General features: G+C 36.0%; 1 pseudogene; it reads left to right on the top strand.

The window, feature by feature from the left end:
• The first annotated feature begins 622 nt into the window (after positions 1-622).
• Positions 623-20,696, top strand: LOC113076378 (major facilitator superfamily domain-containing protein 2B-like; annotated as a pseudogene).
• Positions 20,697-21,330: the final 634 nt, after the last annotated feature.

Genomic DNA, 21,330 nt, shown 5'->3' with positions numbered 1-21,330 from the left:
AATACCATGCCACTACAACTTAGATTTAAAATGCCTGCATGCTTATTATTTGATTTATTTACTACAGTAGATCTAGGATCCTGTGAGTTGTGTTTGCTGTCCTGTAGGGGGCGCACGTGTGTGTTTGTAATTACATCTATTGAACGTGCTGCAGAAGCTGATAGTTCACCGCATCACTCAGTCAGGTTAGATAACGTCTATCTATCTATCTATCTATCTATCTATCTATCTATCTATCTATCTATCTATCTATCTATCTATCTATCTATCTATCTATCTATCTATCTATCTATCTATCTATCTAATAACATAGGGTATTACTATACGTTTCGTTAGTCAACGTGTATTGATTTATTCAAATTAAAATGTCACTTGGTCATGTTAAAAATTCTTTTTCTGATGGAAAAGTGAACGTTTTGTTTTGTGATATACTAATTATATATTCAGCACATGCAAGTAATTAAATTCTTAAGCAGCTCTTACTTTGCATATGTGTCTATTTAGCGTCTTTAGCGTCAGTGTAACAGTATAGGAATGTATGCTGTATCAGATTCAGGTAAGCAGCTTGTTTTGGCAGAGCGAGGCATCTGATTGGCTCACATCTGTGAGTGACGCCTGGAAAGCATCTGTGCAAGCTCTGTAACCCCGCCCATCCTCTCACTGCTGCAGTATGTGAATGGATGCAGGCACAGCTGTAGCCAGCTCTGAGAAGCCCGAGAGTTCAGCTGCTGTCTCTGTACCCCTCGCACCGGCTGCCATGGCCAAGGGGGAGAAAGCCCGGGTCACTCCAGGGGACAAACTCACGATGAAGCACCCTGAACCTGCTTTCACCAAGGTGCCACCACAGGTAAGGAAATGTGATGCACACTTAAGTTTTTCTGCATTAGTTATGTGCTTGCATATTGCAATATCTTTTTAATGTTCTCCATAATGATCTTTAGCTTGCAATTTCCATCTAAATGTATATTAATGTTATTCAAGTCAATGTATATGTGTATAACATGACAGCATTGGGTTGCACAAATCATATATAGTGTCAGGCAATGTAGAGTCGATGAACACTCAGTAGGGGGGAACAGGTGCCAGTATATATGTATTTTTGTTTTTAAGTTATGATACCGCTCTGAACTTTTTTTTTTGCATCTGTATGTTATGAAAGTATGCGGAATGGCATGTTTTAATGAGCCAATGGAATGTTTTTGTGGATGCTTTACCAACACACATACCCAAAGGCTGTTTAGGCGTAGCGCTGACAGGCAGACAGTAAACCCACAAGTACATAGTGCTGTAAAGACACAAGCTGTATTTTTAAGTCATATATTACAAGATTACAAGAGTTTAACCATTGCACCAGTTACAAATCACTTCTGTAATCAGAACCGAATTCCTTTCACATGCCACAGACTGACAGTGTATTATCAGCTGGGTTAGAAATAAATATAATGTGCGTTGAAAGTACGTGAAAAGCTTTTCACTGTTAAGTGTTTATTCCTAGATTCTTTTTAATAGTTTAAATATATAAATGCTTGGCTTTTGGATGTTGGCCAGCAAATATTGGTTTAATTCCACATGCAATCGTCATTGTATTCTACTTAAAAGACCGTATAATATTTGAAGACAGCATTATACTGGAAGCAATATGACCTTCATCCATGGAAAAATAATGTCAGGGATGATCTGTCAAGTGAAATAAAGTCTGTGCTGTGTTGTTCCTCTGCGCTGACCCTCTGGTCGAAGGGAAAATGGTAGATGTGCGTCAATAATGTATGGAAAACACACTAATGGAGCTCTTGTTCTCACACACGCCATCACAAAAAGGAAAGCTGGAGACTGTCATATATATAGTGGAAGGTTAAAGATTTTAAGAGGACATTTTTCAACCATGGACTTTTGGATATGTTATCATGGTAATACCTTGATTTTTGAACATGTACTGTGACTTAACTGCAGAATTATTTGAAATAACTTGTAAATATCATACAGAATGAATATTTTAGTCATGGGTGTCTTGAGAAAATTGTATTACTGCTCAAACGTTTGTGGGACTTATAAGCAGTGTGAATGTCTTAATAAAGATGGGTTGTGTGAGTGTGGTTACTGTGACCGTCAGGCGTGTTTTTTGCGTGCAGTCTGAATCTACTGAGACTCCATAAGAGAACCTCTGCCTCAACAATCATGAAAAAATGATCGCTACACTTGCCAGTCTTGGGTTTTGAGAGCTTGATATTGTTTATCACACTCTCTGCAGGAAAGCAATCTCATTCAGTTTGGAGGTGAAAGTCCACCTCGCGAATGTCATGATAAAATGTGTTTTCAAATCTCACTGGGCATCAAGCCTTAAACCCTTCATTATGTCATCCAGATTCATCCTCACGCAAACAGTGAAAATCAGCTTACAGAGCGGCAACTGTGAGGCAGTGCGCAAAGCACACAGAGCTTTAGTTCGGTTAAATCTCACTAAAATCATGGGTCAGGCACACATTTTACCCCAAAATCAGAAGATAAAGAAGGATAATTTGCATGATGAAAATTAAGCCTTAGTTTAAGAAAATTTAGACATGATTTTAATGATTGTTAAGCAAATTTCCATTTTAAATAATGAAAAAAATATATTAAGTTGACATGTTTTCAAAAAGCTTTGTTCTATACAGTTTTTTTTTTCATTTTGTTCCTCACGTCTGTTGTCCACTTCATATGTCTTCCCACACTTCAGTGCTGCTATCATGCTTCTTTCAATCTGCTGTTTTCAATCTGTGAGGAAGCCAGATATTTTTGTGTCTCAACTCAGTGACTTCCTGTTTGTTCATCGTGATAACAGCAACCAAAATAAACTTTGTGAGAATTCCAGCAATCCATGATGCTAGAATGTTGTGGATACGATGATAGGGTGTTGCTAGGGTGATCGGGATGGTTGCTACTGTGAATGTATACAATCAAAATCCAAAGAACCCTAAATAAGGTTCTTAGTCTGCAGTCAGTAAAATTTGTGATTTTGAGAGTGCATTCATATTTGAAATTAGCTAGAATCCATTAAATTAGTCAGTGAAGTGACAGTACAAAAAGTTATAAAACATGATTTCACAGTTTTATTTATAAAACTAAAATAATGTTCTTTTTTCAGATAAATGTTGTTTCATCAAAGAATTATGGAAAAAGCATATCACAGCTTCCAAATAAATTATTGATCAGCACAACTGCTTGTAACATTGATAATAATAAAATATGTTTTTGAGCAGTAAATAAGCATATTAGAATATAATATATAGCATATTTCTAATGGATCATGTGGATAAGGACACTAAAGAATAAAGATATATATATATATATATATATATATATATATATATATATATATATATATATATATATAATTAGAAACCCGTTATTTTAAATTATAATAATTCTAAAATAATGATTATAATAAAATATAATAACAATTTAAATCAGCTAAAAATCTAGTGAGGTTTATGCTCACTATAGAAATACTATTTGCCAATGTAAATTATTATTAATTAAAAAAATGTAAAAACTAGTTTTCTATCTTACACAGCTTTGATCATTCTAAGAGTGTTGTGATATTTTTACCAGAAAGCAAGTATTGAAAAATTCTAATTCAAAAGAGGGTTTTTGTGTTCTTTTCTAGAACTTAAGAATGTGTACGTATGGTTACAGAGTTTGTTCAGATCACAATGTGTGCAATCGCAACAGTCATGCTTAGTAAGAGATCAACCAGAATTAATATCAGCCTCAAGGCTAAGCGCACAAGCTTCCTCATTTCACACTTTAGCACCATCAAATCCTCTTACTTTCCTTCTTAAGAGGAATAATTCACAGAAGCATCAGAGTTGAGATTAAATAGACTTGGGTGTATATCCAGTCTTTTCATTTCCTTGCCCGAGTTATCAGAATAATTACATTGTGATTTCAGAAGTCATTCATCTTTTCTTCATCTTGCCAGTTAATTACAGCGTCTTCTGAAGAGCGATCGTTCCTGCCCTCTGTGGTTGTTTTGCTGCGAGGGTACCCAGAGTGCATGTTGGCGTGGAGACGCCAAACACTGGCTTTGATTGAGCGGATGCACGGGTTAACAACTCAAAAGAGGAGTGTTTGACTTCTGTAGTATTTTCAGCACCAAATGTCTGTCTGACTGTCTCCAAGATTTCTCTCGTAAATATATGGCTCTGAGCGGTGGTTAGGCTTCCCTTTTATCTGTTGAAAGGATCTCCCCTCTGTTTTCTACTCACACACCGCACATTGGCAGACACATGCACACACACACCCTCAAAAACATATATTTACTCTGCCTTATCCACAGAGTGAGTGTCCTTTTTAATGTGTGAAATGCTTTACATTCAGAAAGCCATCCAAAACACACGCACATTTCTTTATTCATTACGGTAATGATAAGTCACTTACTGTTTACTCACTATATACCGATGTTTTCTCCATTGTGTCATTGCTGGGTCCCGTTGAATGTCAAGTGCAGTTTAACAATGTGGTTTTACTGTAAAGTGAATAGTTTAGCAAAAAATGAAAACTTGCTGAACGTTTACTACTCAGCCTCAGGCCATCTGAGATGTAATTGAGTACATTTTTAATTGTGGGAAGAGATTTGGAGATATTTAGCATCACTTGCTCATCTATGAATCCTGTGCAGTGAATGGGTGCCGTCAGAATGAGAGTCCAAACAGCTGATAAAAACATTACAATAATCCACAAGTAATTCACACCACTCAAGTCCATCAGTTAACATCTTGTGTAGTGAAGAAGTTGCATGTTTGTAAGAAATAAATTGATCATTGAGACATTTTTTACATTAAACTGATGTTTCCAGCTAAAATAATACTTCCTCCATTAAAAAAAAAAAAAAAAAACACATCCTCCGTTGTCCTCTCACATCAAAATCGACCAACATATTTGTTTAGAATGGTTTGAGCTTGTAAACAGTGCTTGATCTGTGCATATTTCTCACCTCATTCAAACAAGACTAATTCTTCACTAGAGAAAGCAATATTATGGATAGCCAGAAGCAGCAGTTTGAAGATAAAAAAGCTTGATAGAGTTGTTACAAATGCATAAACATGCAGCTTTTCATTTCACAAGATGTTAATGGATGGAATTGCTTCTGAATCGTGCAATCATGTGAATTACTTGTGGATTATTGAGAAGTTTTTATCAACTGTTTGAACTCTCTTTCTGACGGCACCCATTCACTGCAGGGGAGCCATTGGTGAGCGACTGATGATTTTCTGCTAGGATATTTTCCATTACATTTAACTTTATTTCTTTTGAGCCCTAAAACATAATACTATGCTTAATTGAAAATATGGGTAAACACCTGTGAAAAATCAGTGTAAGACGAATGAATATATTAATGTAAGACCAATAGTTTTTTTTAACCTTTAAAGAACCATATGGCAACTATAAAATGTTACACAGTGAAAAGTGTTCTTTAAAAGAAGTGCTGAAGAAGTTTTATTTTAAGGGCGTTCTCTGTGATCAAATACTCACTCACAGCAGTGCAGCATCTGGTTTAAATATTACCTGTGGTTTTGAAGGGTCTCCGGCTGAGGACCCTTCAATCTATCCCACCCACATGCTGGAGAAAGAGAAACTCTGATCCGGCAGTCCACAGACAGATGCTGTGATTATCACCCAGAAACCTCAATCAGATAACACATGGAGATGATTCAAGCACCTCTAATCAAGTATCAGACTAGAACAAATCAGGATGAATTACATTGAAGAAAATAAAAGTGAAAAGGTAGAAACCACAAGATATATTTACCAGTACATTATTTGAGACCGCAGTCACATTATTTCAGAGATTGAACTCTACAATGTTTAGTCTTCAATGCAAATTAATGTAAACAATTTTAATAAATCTTTATTTGGAAATATTTGTTTCTCATTGGAATATCAGAATATTATATATATATATGGTTTGTTATGATAAGACAATATTTGGTCGAGATACAACTATTTGAAAATCTGAAATCTAAGGGTGCAAAAAAATTTTAATACTGAGAAAATCGTCCAAAAAAAAAAAGATGTCCAAATGAAGTTCTTAGCAATGTATATTACTAATCAAAAATTAAGTTTTGATATATTTACAGTAGAACATTTACAAAATATCTTCACTTATTATCCTAAAGACACACACACACACACACTATTGATTAATTGCATCCAAAATTTTGTTCACATAGTGTATGTTTGTGTACTGTTTTGTACTGTATTGTGTATGTTTTTTTTTGTTTTTGTTTTTATATTAAATGCTAAATATTTGAAAACTAAATATTTCTGGTACAAATACCGCCATAGAAAAATACCCATTAAAAATAACAAATAAAAAATGCTAATTTTACCTTAAATACTTGCACTTCTTGTACAGAATTTTTTATTTATGTTGGTTGCATATTATTTTCTGACTCAGAGACTCTTTTTTTTCAGACTCATCTGGATCAGAAGCTCTCTGTATGTAGCAAACTCTGTTTCGCCATCGGAGGAGCACCGAATCAGGTCGCCGGGAGCGCAACAGCATTCTTCCTTCAAATATATCTACTGGACATTGCACAGGTAAGACCTCCACATATTAGAATAAAAGATTACGCTATGAAATACTTGCGGATATGAAGTTAATAGAGCATATTAATCTCAGAATAGCACCCTGTTCATTTTAACATAGTAACAGAGAAGCCAAAAATAATTTCACTGTTACTGATTCTTTTCTTTTAATACTTTTAATACAATACTTCTAGTAAGAGTCTTACTACAGTTGAATAATAGATCAGAATTTCCATTAATGTAGATGTTCATGTTCTCTTCTCCTGACAGATTAACCCATTCCAGGCCTCCATGGTGTTGTTCGTTGGCAAGGCCTGGGGGGCAGTTACTGACCCCATTGTGGGATTCTTCATTACTAAAAGCAAATGGACAAAGATTGGGCGACTAATGCCATGGTGAGTGGTGTATGAAAACACTCACAAAGTCCACAAGTTTAAGGTGCATAGTGTCTTAAAAAGTTGTGTAGTGTCTTCCAGGCTTTAGTCAAGATAACACTAAATTATTACTGTAAGTAATGATGACATCTAAGCAGGTAACAAAAGTTTGCTAAAGGTTGAGAGCCTCTTAAAATGGGCATAATTACAAATCTCAGGAGATTGAAGTGACCACATCCTGGGATGTGAGTGTCTGACAGGAAGTTCTCATTATACTCTGATGTGACATCATGGTGTCTGGGAGGAAGTAGTTAAGGTTTGTTTTCAGAGAATCACTGCGGAACATCTCGGCCATGCCCATGTGGGTCTTCTGGTGTGTCTCAGAGTTTATTATGCTAAAGCTGTGCCAACATTTCAGTTTACAGATTCTATGTTCCTTCTTCAAAGGGCAAATTCTACTATATTACTTATCCCATTATGCACATGTAATGCAAAAATCTAAAAGTTTATTTAGTTTTGAATTATGTAATTAGTATTGATATTCTTAATGTGCTGTTAATTTTGTCCTCTACTACCTTTTAAACTGTCAGATGATGTTTAGAAGCTAGGGTTAGTTCACCCAAAAAGGAATATGATGTCATTAATAACTCGCCCTCAGTCGTTCTAAACCCGTAAGACATCTGTTCATCTTCGGAACAGAGTTTAAGATATTTTAGATTTAGTCCGAGAGCTCTCAGTCCTTCCATTGAAGCTGTGTGTACGGTATACTGTCCATGTCCAGAAAGGTAAGAAAAACATCATCAAAGTAGTCCATGTGACATCAGAGGGTCAGTTAGAAATTTTTGAAGCATCGAAAATACATTTTGGTCCAAAAATAGCAAAAACTACTTTATTCAGCATTGTCTTCTCTTCCGTGTCTGTTATGAGAGAGTTCACTGCAGTGTAGTGATATCCGGTTCGCGAATGAATCACTCGATGTAACCGGATCTTCTTGAACCAGTTCACCAAATCGAACTGAATCGTTTGAAATGGTTCGCGTCTCGAATATGCATTAATCCACACTTAAGCTTTTAACTTTTTTAATGTGGCTGACACACCCTCTGAGTTAAAACAAACCAATATCCCGGAGTAATTAATGTACTCAAACAGTACACTGACTGAACTGCTGTGAGAGAGAACTGAAGATGAACACCTAGCCGAGCCAGATAATGAACAAAAGATTGACTCGATCTCGAGTCAAGATCCGGTTGCATCGGTTTTTGGATTACCAGTAGTGATGGGAAGTTCGGTTCTCTTCCGCGAACCGGTTCTTTCGGACAGTTGATTCAATAAACTGGTTGAAGAAAACCGTTCACTAGTTCTTTTGCGCTCGACGTAATGACATCATTTGTGATGATTGCCCTTGATTCAAGCCTTCGGTTTACCCGCGCTCATAACATTAGCACAGAATCAGTTCAGAATCAATCACCAAAAGAATCAGTTCGGTTCAGACGCTCTGTGTGTCAGTCTGCTTCACGCTGAATCACACATGCGCAGCATCATCAGCTCCTCTGTTCTCAAATCAGACGCGTCCGACAGAAACGTTTCTTGACTCGAGAACGAGACAGATCATTACTGTATATAAATTTTTTTTTATTATTTCTTATCATTGTATTATAATTTATCATGTTTTGTTGTAGGAAACTGTGGGTGTATACTATGTATTTTTTAGGTTCAAAAGTCCAGAGACCACATTACATAAAAATAATAATAATAAATGGAAATATACTAAATTTTGAGATTAAATAAAAAGGTTCACTGTTTTGGTTGAATATAAGAAAATCTGGTTAAAATCCTGGGTTAAAATACTATGCTATGTTGATAAAAATGTGTCTTGTATTTTTAAGTTTAAAAAACTGTAAGCATTTTCTCTAGCAGTCTCAAACGTTTGGACCTCGCTACATGTGTCTGTGCATTATATTTGCCTCAGGTCACTTGCCCCCAGTTCACCCAGAGTTGAAGTATCAGGTCATCTCACCTCATTCAGAACCTTACAGACCATCCAGCTCTCTCCATTCACATCAACCCATCTGTCCTGCTCTCTCTCTTTCCTGTACGGTGGCTTCTTTGTGTGAGCGAACAATCAGCAGGGCACACAGGGGTTGCTCCACACTGCAGCAGTGGCATCTGGACTGTGCCAGAATTGGCCGCTCTCTTTACCTCACTGTTCTCTGTGTTGCTTGTTTGCTTACACTTGTTTATTCTCTGTGAAAGTGAAAAGCGGTGTGGTGCGGAGGTCAGTGTGTCCAGGGTAAACCTGCTTAGAAATGACCTGACCAAACATTGAGGTTTTCTTTACAGGAACAGGGTTGTGATAGTTCTAGAGTTGACAAGGTCACGTAATTTAGAATGGAAGCCAATCATCTGAATTCAGCAAACGGTTACTTGCTGTGGGACGAGTCTCACTCCTGAAGCGGAGATATGGAAAACAGGGCTGTAGATTGTGACTAAAATGGTACCAAATGTGATAAAATATAATAAAAATGTGCAACAATAATTTTAAATACAAATTTGTGTAAGGTTTGCATGCGTGCATTTGAGTTTAGTCAGATTTTAACACATTAGTGCGTGCCTGTGTCTTCTGCCCACAACAAATGAATACAGCGGAAAATGACTTTTATATGACCTGGTTCTTTTCAATGATTCATTCATATAAAATTCACCAAACTACCTCAAGTTCATTAATTCAGAGCCGCCATGACTCCTTACTGAGCTAACTGAGTCAGTTTTAAGTAATGAACCCATTCTGTGATTTCTATTTTTGGTTTGTGACACCTTACAGTCTATTAACCTATCATTGTTCTTTTCATCACTGTCAGACTTAAATGACAAAGAGATGGGCCTATAGGTATTCACAACAGAGTTTTGCAGCATGCATTAATAATGGTAATATTCTGAATACTTTGAAATATAGGTCTATATATAAAAACATTTGCTAGTAACTTGTTAGTCATGCTAATAACCATAGATATGTATAGATGCCACATTCGACAGCTCCAGATACGTTGATACGTTTGCAATCTTCCAATATGGCAGTTAGTTTATGTATAACGGCCCATAGAATAAGCAATTTTTAGCTTATATTTTTGCCAATAACATGCTAATCATGCTAGAAACATGCTAGCAACATGCTAGTCACATGCTAATCATGGTAACAACATGTTAGTAACATGCTAATCACCCTAGCAACCACTCTAGGTACCCTAAGCAACTGCATAGCAATACCCTAGAAACTGCCCAAGCTTCCCTAGCAACCACATAGCAACACCCTAGCAACCATCCTGGGTAACTTAGCAACCGGATAGCAAAACCCCAGAAACTGCCATGGGTACCCTAGTAACCTCATAGTAACCGAGTATCTTAGTAACCAAAAAGTAACACCCTTACAATCATCCAAACCAACTTAGCTACCATTCAAGTACCCTAGCAACTGCATAGCAACACCCTAGCAACCACCCAGAGCAACCTGGCAACTGCATAGCAACACCCTAGCAACCACCCCGCATACTCTAGCAACCGCAAAGCAACACCATAGCAACCACCCAAAGCAACCCTAACAACCACATGACAACACCCTAGCAACCACCTCATGTATGTGTGAGTGACATTTTGGAATTGTAATCCCCATCATTCATTCATTCATTCATTCATTCATTCATTCATTCATTCATTCATTCATTCATTCATTCATTCCATCGTTCATTCGTTTATTCATTTGTTCCTTCATTCGTTCATTCTTTCATTCATTCGTTTTGTTGACCTGATTAACAAGTAAGATGTAATGGCGCTATAAGGACAATGATATTTCGCTAGTTTAGCGTACTGTCGAAAAGGAAGGATCGTATCGTAAAGCACCAATGGAGTAAAAACATAAAAAAGCAAAAACACACCCATTGCACATTATTTATTCATCAATCATTCATCTGTTCATTCAGGAACACTAAGTAATCCATTTGCACACTGAAATATTTTCTATGCACTTTACTGTCCCTTGCACTAGTGTAAATGATGTTCATATGTTTATAGTTCTGCCTATAGTGTACATACACTTTTACATAATCCATCTGTATAGTTTGTTCATAGTACACCAATCTGTATATCTTGCTAATAGTATTTGAAATCTGTAAATTATGTCCATAATACTTATCTGTATAGTTATTTTACATATTGTAGACCTTGTATATTCTCTACATACTGCTTATTGCACTTCTGGTTAGATGCTAACTGCATTTCGTTGCCTTGTACCTTAAATGTGCAGTGACAATAAAGTTGGATCTAATTTAATCTAATCTTATTTTGTAGATTTTATGCAGAAAAGATACATCATCATCTTGAATTTATTTGCATTTACTTTAAGATTGTGTAAATATGTTTTAAATAAATTACGTAAAAATAACTTTAAAAATGTGAATATTTAAAAATAATTTAAGAATAATTTAGCTGGCTTGCTGGGTTCTGAGAAAAGGGGCATTCAGCTCAAGTACTGTATTTAAATTCTTCCCACTGTCACTTGCTCATGCCTGCAGCTGATTTCCTGTCCCATAATGCTACAGAAGACTTGTATCAGTATGAATTATAAATGGCCAACACATTCCCCACATCCTGGAAATGCCGCAGAATTCCTCCCTTCTGAGATACACGACGACCATGTCAGATTGTCGCTGTGGTTCTGTGGCCTGCGATCCAGCGGTGTAGATGATTTTTCCTACATCAGGAGCATCCTCACAAACACCATGCTGTTTTTCACACAGAGACAGAAACCATACACGGATGCGCACATCTGCAATAAATGTGCACTGTAGCTTTAAGATGACACTCAAGCTGCTCTTGTATTGATTAGTACAGAAGCTAAAAAATGTTATTTAGCTTCCTTCTAACAGTCTTCCTGTGCACAGATGACTTGCCATGATTTCTTCAAACAACATTTGCCAAAAATATAGTCCCCAAAATATGTTTTTGATTATAAATTGCATGTTGTAACCTTTTCGTCTTTAGGATGGTGGGCTGCTCTCCATTCATGGTGGTCTCTTACTTCTACCTTTGGTTTGTCCCACCTTTTACCAATGGGAGGTTCATCTGGTATATGGGCTTTTACTGTCTCTACCAAACTCTCATCACAGTAAGTACCCTTTGCTTTGATGTTTTTACGTTGTAATGTAATTTCATGCTAAACGCAGGTTTACAGATGGCCCAGAAACCACATTAACAGCACCATCCATCATGTATTCACAAATACCCCACAGATCTATTAAAATCTAATTCTGCCTCTGCTTTACCTTGGTGATATTTTGGTTTTGTGATGAGAAATATGTATTGGATTGATGAAAATATATAGAGCTTCCTTTAAGACTACCCTACAGCCCAATAACCCCTAATATATAGCCTATATTAAAAACAAACTTTTCAACACGTTATTAAAATAAGGATTAAGAAAAAGGATTAAGAGTTTAAACAAGAATAATAAAAAAACAATTATTAATAAAATTATTTAAGAAGCAACCTTGCATAATATATTAAAGATTTTTTTGTTATTTTGTAAGAAGTCTCTATCAAGACTGCATTTGTTTACTGAAAACATAGTAAAATCCATAAAAAATGTGAAATATTATTACAATTTAAAATAGCTGTTTTCTATTTTAATATTTAAAAAAATGTAATTTATTAGTGTTATGCAATCCTGCATTTTCAGCATTCATTACTTCTGATTTGCTGCTCTCTTTTTGTTATAAGTTTTGAAAACAATCGTGCTGCTTGATATTTTTTGTGGAAATCAGTATACATTTTTTTCAGGATTCTTTGAAACGAAAGCAGAAAAGAACAACATTTAAACAGAAATAGGTTATTTTATAACAATGTGCAAGTCTTTACTGTATTTATAAAAGTCCAATTTAGAACAAATGTATTAAACCCTTAAACCAATCCTATAACGTTTAAAGCTAGTGTCCACAGTGTGGCTTCTCAAGTAAAATGATCTTGCTAAAAAAGCTTGTCAACAAAAGTTCATGTGGTTATCTATAGCCAAGCCTCTTTGATGTCTGCATGGAGTTTCCATGATTCATTTGTGTTTCTATCCTTTGTTACTATGGCTTGGCATGGCTCTCTCCATACTGTCCTCCGTAAACCCGCCAGTAAGTGCTGGAGTGGGGAAGCCGCTCCGACCGCAGCAGTCTACGCTGTAATGAAAAGTCATTCTAACTACTTGATAAATACATGGTACGACTTGCCCCAAACCACCAGAGAGGATAAGTGCTGCTTTCCTCTTTTAGCGTTCTTCATTGTCTGTAAGCACAAGGCTGAGAAACAGCAGCTGCTTCCAGCGTGCATGAAAGGGAATGTAGTTTACGTGATTCTAATTAGTCCGTTTTTCATAATTAGGCTTTGGTTTATGTTTAAATAAACAGTTCCTCAAGCTACTCGAAATTTAAAAACCTTAATGGAAGTCAAATGAACAATGTAGGGAGCTCTTGAGAAACAGAAGCACTGCTGCAGAAGCAGTCTGTAGTTAGATTTATTTTGGTAGCCGTTTGGCCCATTGGTCTGCCGCAGTGCTGACTTGGCTTTCGCGGAAATTGGAAAAGCTAGCCGAGTGTAGTACACACTTATAGTAAGTTTGCAATGCGAGTTCAAGGAAGGTTTGCTGTACTTGAATAAATATTGATTTTGTACTGCACATGCACTCAGAACATGTTGTTCTTGGAATGAATAGCGCTGATTTATGTGCTTGTAAGTTGTCTCCTTTTAAAATGTATAATACAACATAATATAAATGGGTGTATAAATGGGAAAGATGAGTGGTTGTGAAACCACTGATTAATGTACATGCCCTAACTTTTGGATCCCCCATCATTTTGCTTGCCTTTTTTTTTTTTAGATCAGCATTTATGAGAGCATACAGAATATGCACCATAATTTCTTAACATCTTAAAAATAAAGCATCCAATTAGAACCAAAAATAATTTTATTGCCTGAACCATAGGAGGTCATATTTAACTTCCAATAAAAAGTTGTATTATCTAGTTACTTAAAAACAAAACAAAACAAAAATAAAAATCAAACCCCTTGTATTGCACTAATGTATTGCATTTGCAATATATTGCATATTGCAGACATTTATTAATATGCTTTTACAACTCCAGTTTTTTTTTTTTACTATTTTCAGACTATTATTAATAATAAATGTAGTTATTTCTATATATATTAATCATATCTTATTGCTGTCATATCATATCATATTGCACATCATTTTCTATGACGGTAAATAAAAATAATTGCTAAGAATACGATTTTCCATGTTAATCACGGTCTGTCTTGTGCTTTGTTCTAAATCTTTCTTGCAGTGTTTCCATGTGCCTTATTCTGCCCTGACCATGTTCTTGAGCACCGACCAGCGCGAGAGAGACTCTGCTACAGCTTACCGTAAGCTTACAGCTGTACACACAACCGTGCTCATCTAAAGCCGTGTTTGGATTGCTCTTGAAGATTAACAACATCTGATTTCATTGTGGCTTCATTAATCCAGAAATGCCTGCCAAGTGCTTCTGTTGAGAGCTGTGCTTTCAAATGTAAATGACAGTTTGAGTAAGGATGTTGTGCATGCCTTTGTGCAGGTATGACGGTGGAGGTGCTCGGGACTCTGGTGGGTGCCGCCATTCAGGGTCAGATCGTAGCGAGTGCACACACTTTCAAGCACTGTCCACATCGAAACCTGACCACTCAGCAGGGAAACAGCAGTGGCACAGAGATCATCCGATCCCTGGCGCTGTCACAGGACTTCCTGTCTCATGCTGTACGTGTCACAGTTACACCTCGAAGTGCACCAGTGAATCAAAGATCCTATTGCAGTCCCTTTGTGTCTAAATTCTATTTTTATGTATTTTCTGCAAAACTACTTATGTTTTTGTATCTTTATTCAGCGAGGACTATAAAGACTTCTATAATGTTACAAATAAATGCTGTTCTTTTAAACTTTCCTAATTATCAGATAATCCAAAAAGTACAGTTTCCTCAAAAATATGAAAGTGCATAACTGTGTTTAACATTATAACATAATAATCAGAAATATTTCTTGCAAACCAGCATATTGATTTCTGAAGGATAATGTGACACTAAAGACAGGATTAAAATTCAGCTTTCTGTCACATGAATAAATTACACTTTAAAATATATAAAATAGATAATAGTTATTTTGAATAATAATAATATTTCATAAATTTACTGTTTTTACTGTATTTGTGATCAAAGAAATGCACCCTTGGTGCACATAAGAGACTAACTTCAAAAACAATAAAAAATCAAATTGACCTTAAACTTATGAACGATAAGATTTTGTAACAATTTTTATAACACAGATAGATAGATAGATAGATAGTTTTTTTAGTTCTAAAAATAACTGTTTTGCCTCTTTCTTTCTTTTTTAGATGGCTTTTCCCTGAAAACATCCAATATCATTTAACCATAAACCCTCCAAAACCTAATTAAGTTTGGACTTTGAAGTGTGACCTTCAGGGGAACAATTTATATTAATCAGAATCCACAAAATCAATAAATGAATGTGCTTATTTAGTGGACTGAATACCACTATTTCGAGCCGAGAGCCAACAAGCTCAATGTCAATCAAATTCGACATGCGAGCGAGCCGACAAGCTTGGCTTGTGGATGTGGCTGAGGGTTCCATAGTGGAAACCCATGATGGAGAACCATGAAGGGCCACAGCTATTTGGAGCTGGACTGCCGAGCGTCTCTGGTTAAAGCTCTCAGAGGCGGCTGGGCTGAATCCACCACGCTCCGTGTGATTGAGCATTCCTCTGCGGGACGGTTGGGTGCGCCAACCGACTCCTCTGGAACGGCACTTTTGATCGGGAACAATAATGAAGTGCTTGCCGCGGTCTGTGAAAAAAATAGCAAACAATCCTGAGGTTGTTTAGGGCAGAGCAGTTCCTGTTTGGGGATATTAGATTGAAAAGTTCCTCTTTTCTGGGGTTGCGCCTAATTTGGGCTCCCTAAACTTTACGGCGCCTGAAGCAGCAAATACACTCAAATAAACATGATCATTTGTAACATGACAACCATGTCCTGGAATAGAACTACAACCACACAAGATTAAGAGTTATTAAAGACAGATTTAAATGTGTTGACAGAGGTTTTCCATCACCGCTCATGATCTGTTTTTTTCTCTGTACAGAAGGAAGTGTACATGATAGCTGCCGGAGTGATCGGTGGGCTGTTTCTGGTTTGTACGGTGGTCATGTTCCTGGGAGTCAAAGAGAGAGATGGTGAGCGTGTGTGGTAATCATGGGACTTAAATTTGTGTTTGTCATCTGAATTGAAAAGTATGATTAATTCACCCCAAAAAAGGTGCATTTTCATGATTTTCTTCTGAAAACTTAAAATGAGATAGTTGGCAGAAAGTGCATGCTGCTCTTTTCATCCAAATGACTTGTAATTATATATTCTACTGTTCAGAACTTTGGGGTCTGTAAGATCTGTTTTTAAAGAAGAATCTTATGCTCACCAAGGATGCATTTATTTAATCAAATAGAGTGTAAAAACGGTAATATGGTGTAACGTTATACTCTTTGAAACAATTGGCTCGTATTTTAATCTATTTTAAAATATCATGTTCTTAGTGATGCTAAGCTGAATTTCCCATCTTCAAGGTCACATAATCCTTCAGAAATCCTTCTGATATGATGATTTCACGCTCAAGAGATTTTGTATTACCAGTAATGTTGAAAACAGGAAAAATAGGAATATTTTGCATAAATGTAAATGTTATTATTGACGTTGTCTAATATTTTGACGTTGTGCCTGACACAAAGCTGTTGTCACTCTACACTTCAGAAAACATGTTTATCATTTGGCATTTCTCCACTTTTTGTGTCTGCGTTAGATCCCTATGCTCCTAAATCGGACAAGGCCATTCCTTTCCATAAGGGCTTTATTTTGGTCATGAAGCATGGGTCCTACCTCACTCTGACTGCGGCTTTCCTGTTCATATCCGTGGCCATCCAGGTAACATGTTTTCCTTTTAGTTATGTCATTGTAGAATGTGTTCAGTTGGATGTTGTGTGGAGCAAACTATGTAACTGAATAATTATATTTATTCACAGCCTATACTGTTTCTTCAGGTTTAAGTACCTTAATAGAATGTAAGCTTTAGCTTTTCTTGAGGAATAGTTCACCGAATAATCATGTACTGGCCATTCCAAACCCGTAGGCTATTTGTCCAATGGAACGTAAAAGTCCTTGATTGAAGTATTCCTTTAATCTCAGCATTTGGGCTGGATTAATTAAAGACATCATTAGTGCTGTTTTATATTTCTATTCACTGCTGTTTCCTTCTGCAGTTGATACAAAGTAACTTTGTGCTGTTCTGCACATATGCGGTGGAGCTGCGAGAACACTTTCAGAACATTGTTTTGACGATTCTGGTGAGTGAAGAACACATCTATGAACTTAATTCAAGAAATAATCGGTACTGCCATTGGCGATCCTCATCACACTGACATTAAAAAGAAAGAAAAGTTCTCTATTGTTCTCTGATGTGTCTGTGTTGGAGGTAAAGTGAACATGTGACAGAAGTTTTGTACTGTATATCTTTCTAGATGTCGGCCGCAGTGAGTATCCCATTCTGGCAGTGGTTCCTTGAGAAGTTCGGGAAGAAAACAGCAGCTTTCTGCGGCATTACAGTAATTGTTCTTTTATCAAGTGTTTTTTCTTAAAGGGACAGTCCATGCAATTTACTCACCTTCTACTTATTCCCAACTTGTATGGCTTTCTTTCTTTTACTGACCACAGAAGAAGATAAAAAAAAAATCAACCAGAGCTTGTGTTGTGCAAAAGAAATACACACAGGTTTGGAACAACACGAGAGTGGGTAAATTATGATAGACATTTCATTTTTGGGTGAACTGTCTCTTTAATCAGTGATTTGGAGGACTTTAATTGATCCGATTGATCTTTAACGTCAGTGGTTTTATGAGTTAACAAATGATGCTACCATGTTATGATTCTGAATGACAATAATGAGGCATTTTAACTGTAATAAAAGTTTGTTATCATGTATAAAAGTGTTGTTTTTGTTAACTAAAGCTATTAAAACTGTTTCCAGTAATCAAAGTTAAGCTAAAGTGAAATGCAAATATTAGATAAAAACGTTAAAAAAATTAGAAAATCAATTAGAAGATTAGAAATGATTAGAAATTTCAAATTGTACTAAAATGACAAAAAAATATTTTTGACTAAAATTACTATTAAAAAATATATAGAAATGAAATATAAAATTATTATATAAAATAACAACTATAAAATAGAAAACTGACTTGACAAAATTACTAAAAATGTGTAAAAATAAATAAAATACAAGTCTACTTTCTACTTCAAAATTTCCCTTTTAATTCAATGTGTTACTTGCCATTTATTTGTACGTATCTGTTACATTTACAACAACTTCTGTGTGAAGATGCAGAAGTGGGTTTTTTTTCTCTCTCAGTGTAGGATTCTATTATGATCATTGACCAGACTTCAGATTTCAGTACAACAGTGTTCTTTAGCTGTATACTGACATCTGTTGGGCATGAAAGCACCATCACATGATGTCGATGTAAAAACAGCGCATTTGCAAGCAGAGGTGTATCCATGATTATTTTATTCTCCAAGCATCTGATAAATAATAAGGGCCTAACCAGACTTAAATGAACAGTTCTCAGGTGGTCATGTGATCTCAAAATCATATATACAGTTTAAATGGCCTTTTCTAATATGACAGGAGTCAGAAACATACTTATCGCACCTTAAAACTGGTACAATGCATATGTTGATTGTGTTACATTCATTGAGCTCTTTTAAACTGTCTTGTGTGCAGTGGATCATGCCGTTCACGGTGATGCTGGTGTTCATCCCAAATCTGATAGTGGCTTATGTGGTGGCCGTATCATCTGGGCTCAGTGTGGCCGCTTCTCTCTTGTTGCCATGGTGAGTCTTACAAACCAAAATATAATACAGTTTTACTCATAAACAAAGTAGGGTGTTTTATGATTTTCAAATTCCAATCAGTTTCGCAGTGGCAATGAAAAAGGCAGCCTGACTCTCATCTTTTCAGAAATGGAGCTCATGCCATGCATCATAACTGTTTATTTAAGCTTTGATTTAACCCCTCGGATACATAGGGTTTAATTACCCCCAAATAACAGGTTTCATGGCAAGGTCATGCTGTTTTTTGGTTTTAAAGATACACTCGGAAAATCCCCAAATGAGTAAATTGCTGCTTTTATGTGCCGACTACAAAGAAGAATTGGCTTTATGGTACCAATTGGTCATGTTTAATAGAGATGATGATTGATTGCCTCCGCCTTGTTGTGTTTCCTGTTGCTCAGGTCAATGTTGCCAGATGTAGTGGGATGACTTTCAGACTGGCAAACCGCAACTCAAAAGGACACGAGGCGATCTTCTACTCCCTGTATGCTTTCTTCACTAAGTTTGCTGCGGGCATTTCTCTCGGAGTGTCGACGCTCTGTCTACAGTGAGATCACTCTTTCAGTATTTACAGGCTGGGATTGATGAATCATGACAGACAGTCAGTCTGTCTATTTCCTATTTTGTGTTGAGATGTGTTGTTGGTGTTTGTAGTTTGCTGGTTATGACACAGGCGCGTGCAGACAGCCCCCTCCTGTGGTCTACACGCTCAAGCTTCTCATCGGAGCCGCCCCCGTGGCCTGCATCACCGCAGGCCTCATGATCCTCATGGTGTACCCCATCAGTGAAGACGTCAGGTTACGAAACAAAGTCGCACTGGAGGAGCTCAGGTGAAGACTCTGATTTACAGAAAACCCATTGCTTTCCTTTATGCATTAGATTAATCAAAAGTAACAGCAAAGACAGTTATGTTTAAAAAGGGTCTATTTCAAACAGACGCTGTTCTTTTGTACTTTCCATTCCTCAGAAAACCCTGAAGAAAAGTCATGGTTTTCACAAAATTATTAATTAAGCAGCACAACTATTTTTAACATTAATGAACAATACATGTTTCCTGAGCAGCAAATCAGCATATTATATGATTTCTGAAGGATCATGTGACACTGAAGACTGGAGGAATGATGCTGAAAATTCAGCTTTGCATCACTGGAATAAATTGCATATTAAAATATATTCAAAAAGAAAACAGTTGTTTGAAATGTGAATAATATTTCAATTTTTTTCTTGTTTTTCTTGTATTTTGGTCAAATAAATGTAGTCTTAGTGCATAAAATTGTATAAATCTTACTGAAGCCAACATTTTTAATGGCAGTATGTGTGTGTGTTATATATATATATATATATAATATATATATATATATATAAACTGAATGAATTTATATTGATGTATTTTGTATGTATTATATAATGTAGTATATATTTGTGGATTATTTTTCAGAAGCCAGAGTATTACCTGCAAATCTCTCAGAGCTGAGCTGAGCAGCGTGTGACGTCCTCAAACAGCCGATCCTTATATTCTAGCCCAGCGCTGGGATGAGTGGTGTTAGTGTATATTACACTGTGTGACATATATCATTTAGTTTTTCTGTAAACATTTCTGTTTGTTTCTGTATTCAGTCTGCTTCTGTATTTTCAAGTGAGCATATAGCCACATATACAGTTTAATTACAGTATCTAATTTACACCCGTGAATGGACTACATATCATTATACTGTATATCAGGATTTCCTGGGGGAAAATTGACTGATAATATATTGTTTAAGTGTATTAGTGATTATCAATATTAGGGAATGGATTACAGGATTAATACAAATTGTGCTGGTTCACATAGCTTCAGCATATTTTGAAGACGCTTCAATAAATATAATATCGAATATTATTTGGATGAATTCATGTATCTGTCCAAAATGTTTTTGTACAGTATGTTTTTTAAACAGAAGCCTGAATGAATCTTTACATTTAATATAAATAATAATCAGGCAATGCAAAATGTGCAAAGGTGGACTTGAAATGAAGATGTTTTACAGTTTTTTGCTTAAACATTTCATGTTTAATTCACTGTTACTTTGCATTTCTTTCTGAAATTTAAGCAATAATCTGAGTGAAGATTTTTGCACAATCAAAAAACATTTTTCTGTGTGTGCTATTATTAGGCTCTTTTACTGTGGGTTATTAATGTGCAACCAGAATGTGCTTCAAATCAATGAAGAAACAAAAAAGAATACAGTCACTATGAATCTTCTTTAATTTCACATAACATTGTGTAGGACAAATAGAAACTATTTAAGCAAAAATAATCAAGCAGGCACTCAAGTATTTCTTCTGAAAATGAAAAAACTGTTCTGCACTTGACAACTGTCATGTTACATAAATCTAT

The sequence above is a fragment of the Carassius auratus genome, unplaced genomic scaffold, assembly GCF_003368295.1.
Source record: "Carassius auratus strain Wakin unplaced genomic scaffold, ASM336829v1 scaf_tig00020241, whole genome shotgun sequence".
NCBI classification, from domain to species: Eukaryota; Metazoa; Chordata; class Actinopteri; order Cypriniformes; family Cyprinidae; genus Carassius; species Carassius auratus.
The sequence above is the reverse complement of the archived record's forward strand: the minus strand, read 5'-3'. Positions and strand labels throughout refer to the sequence as shown.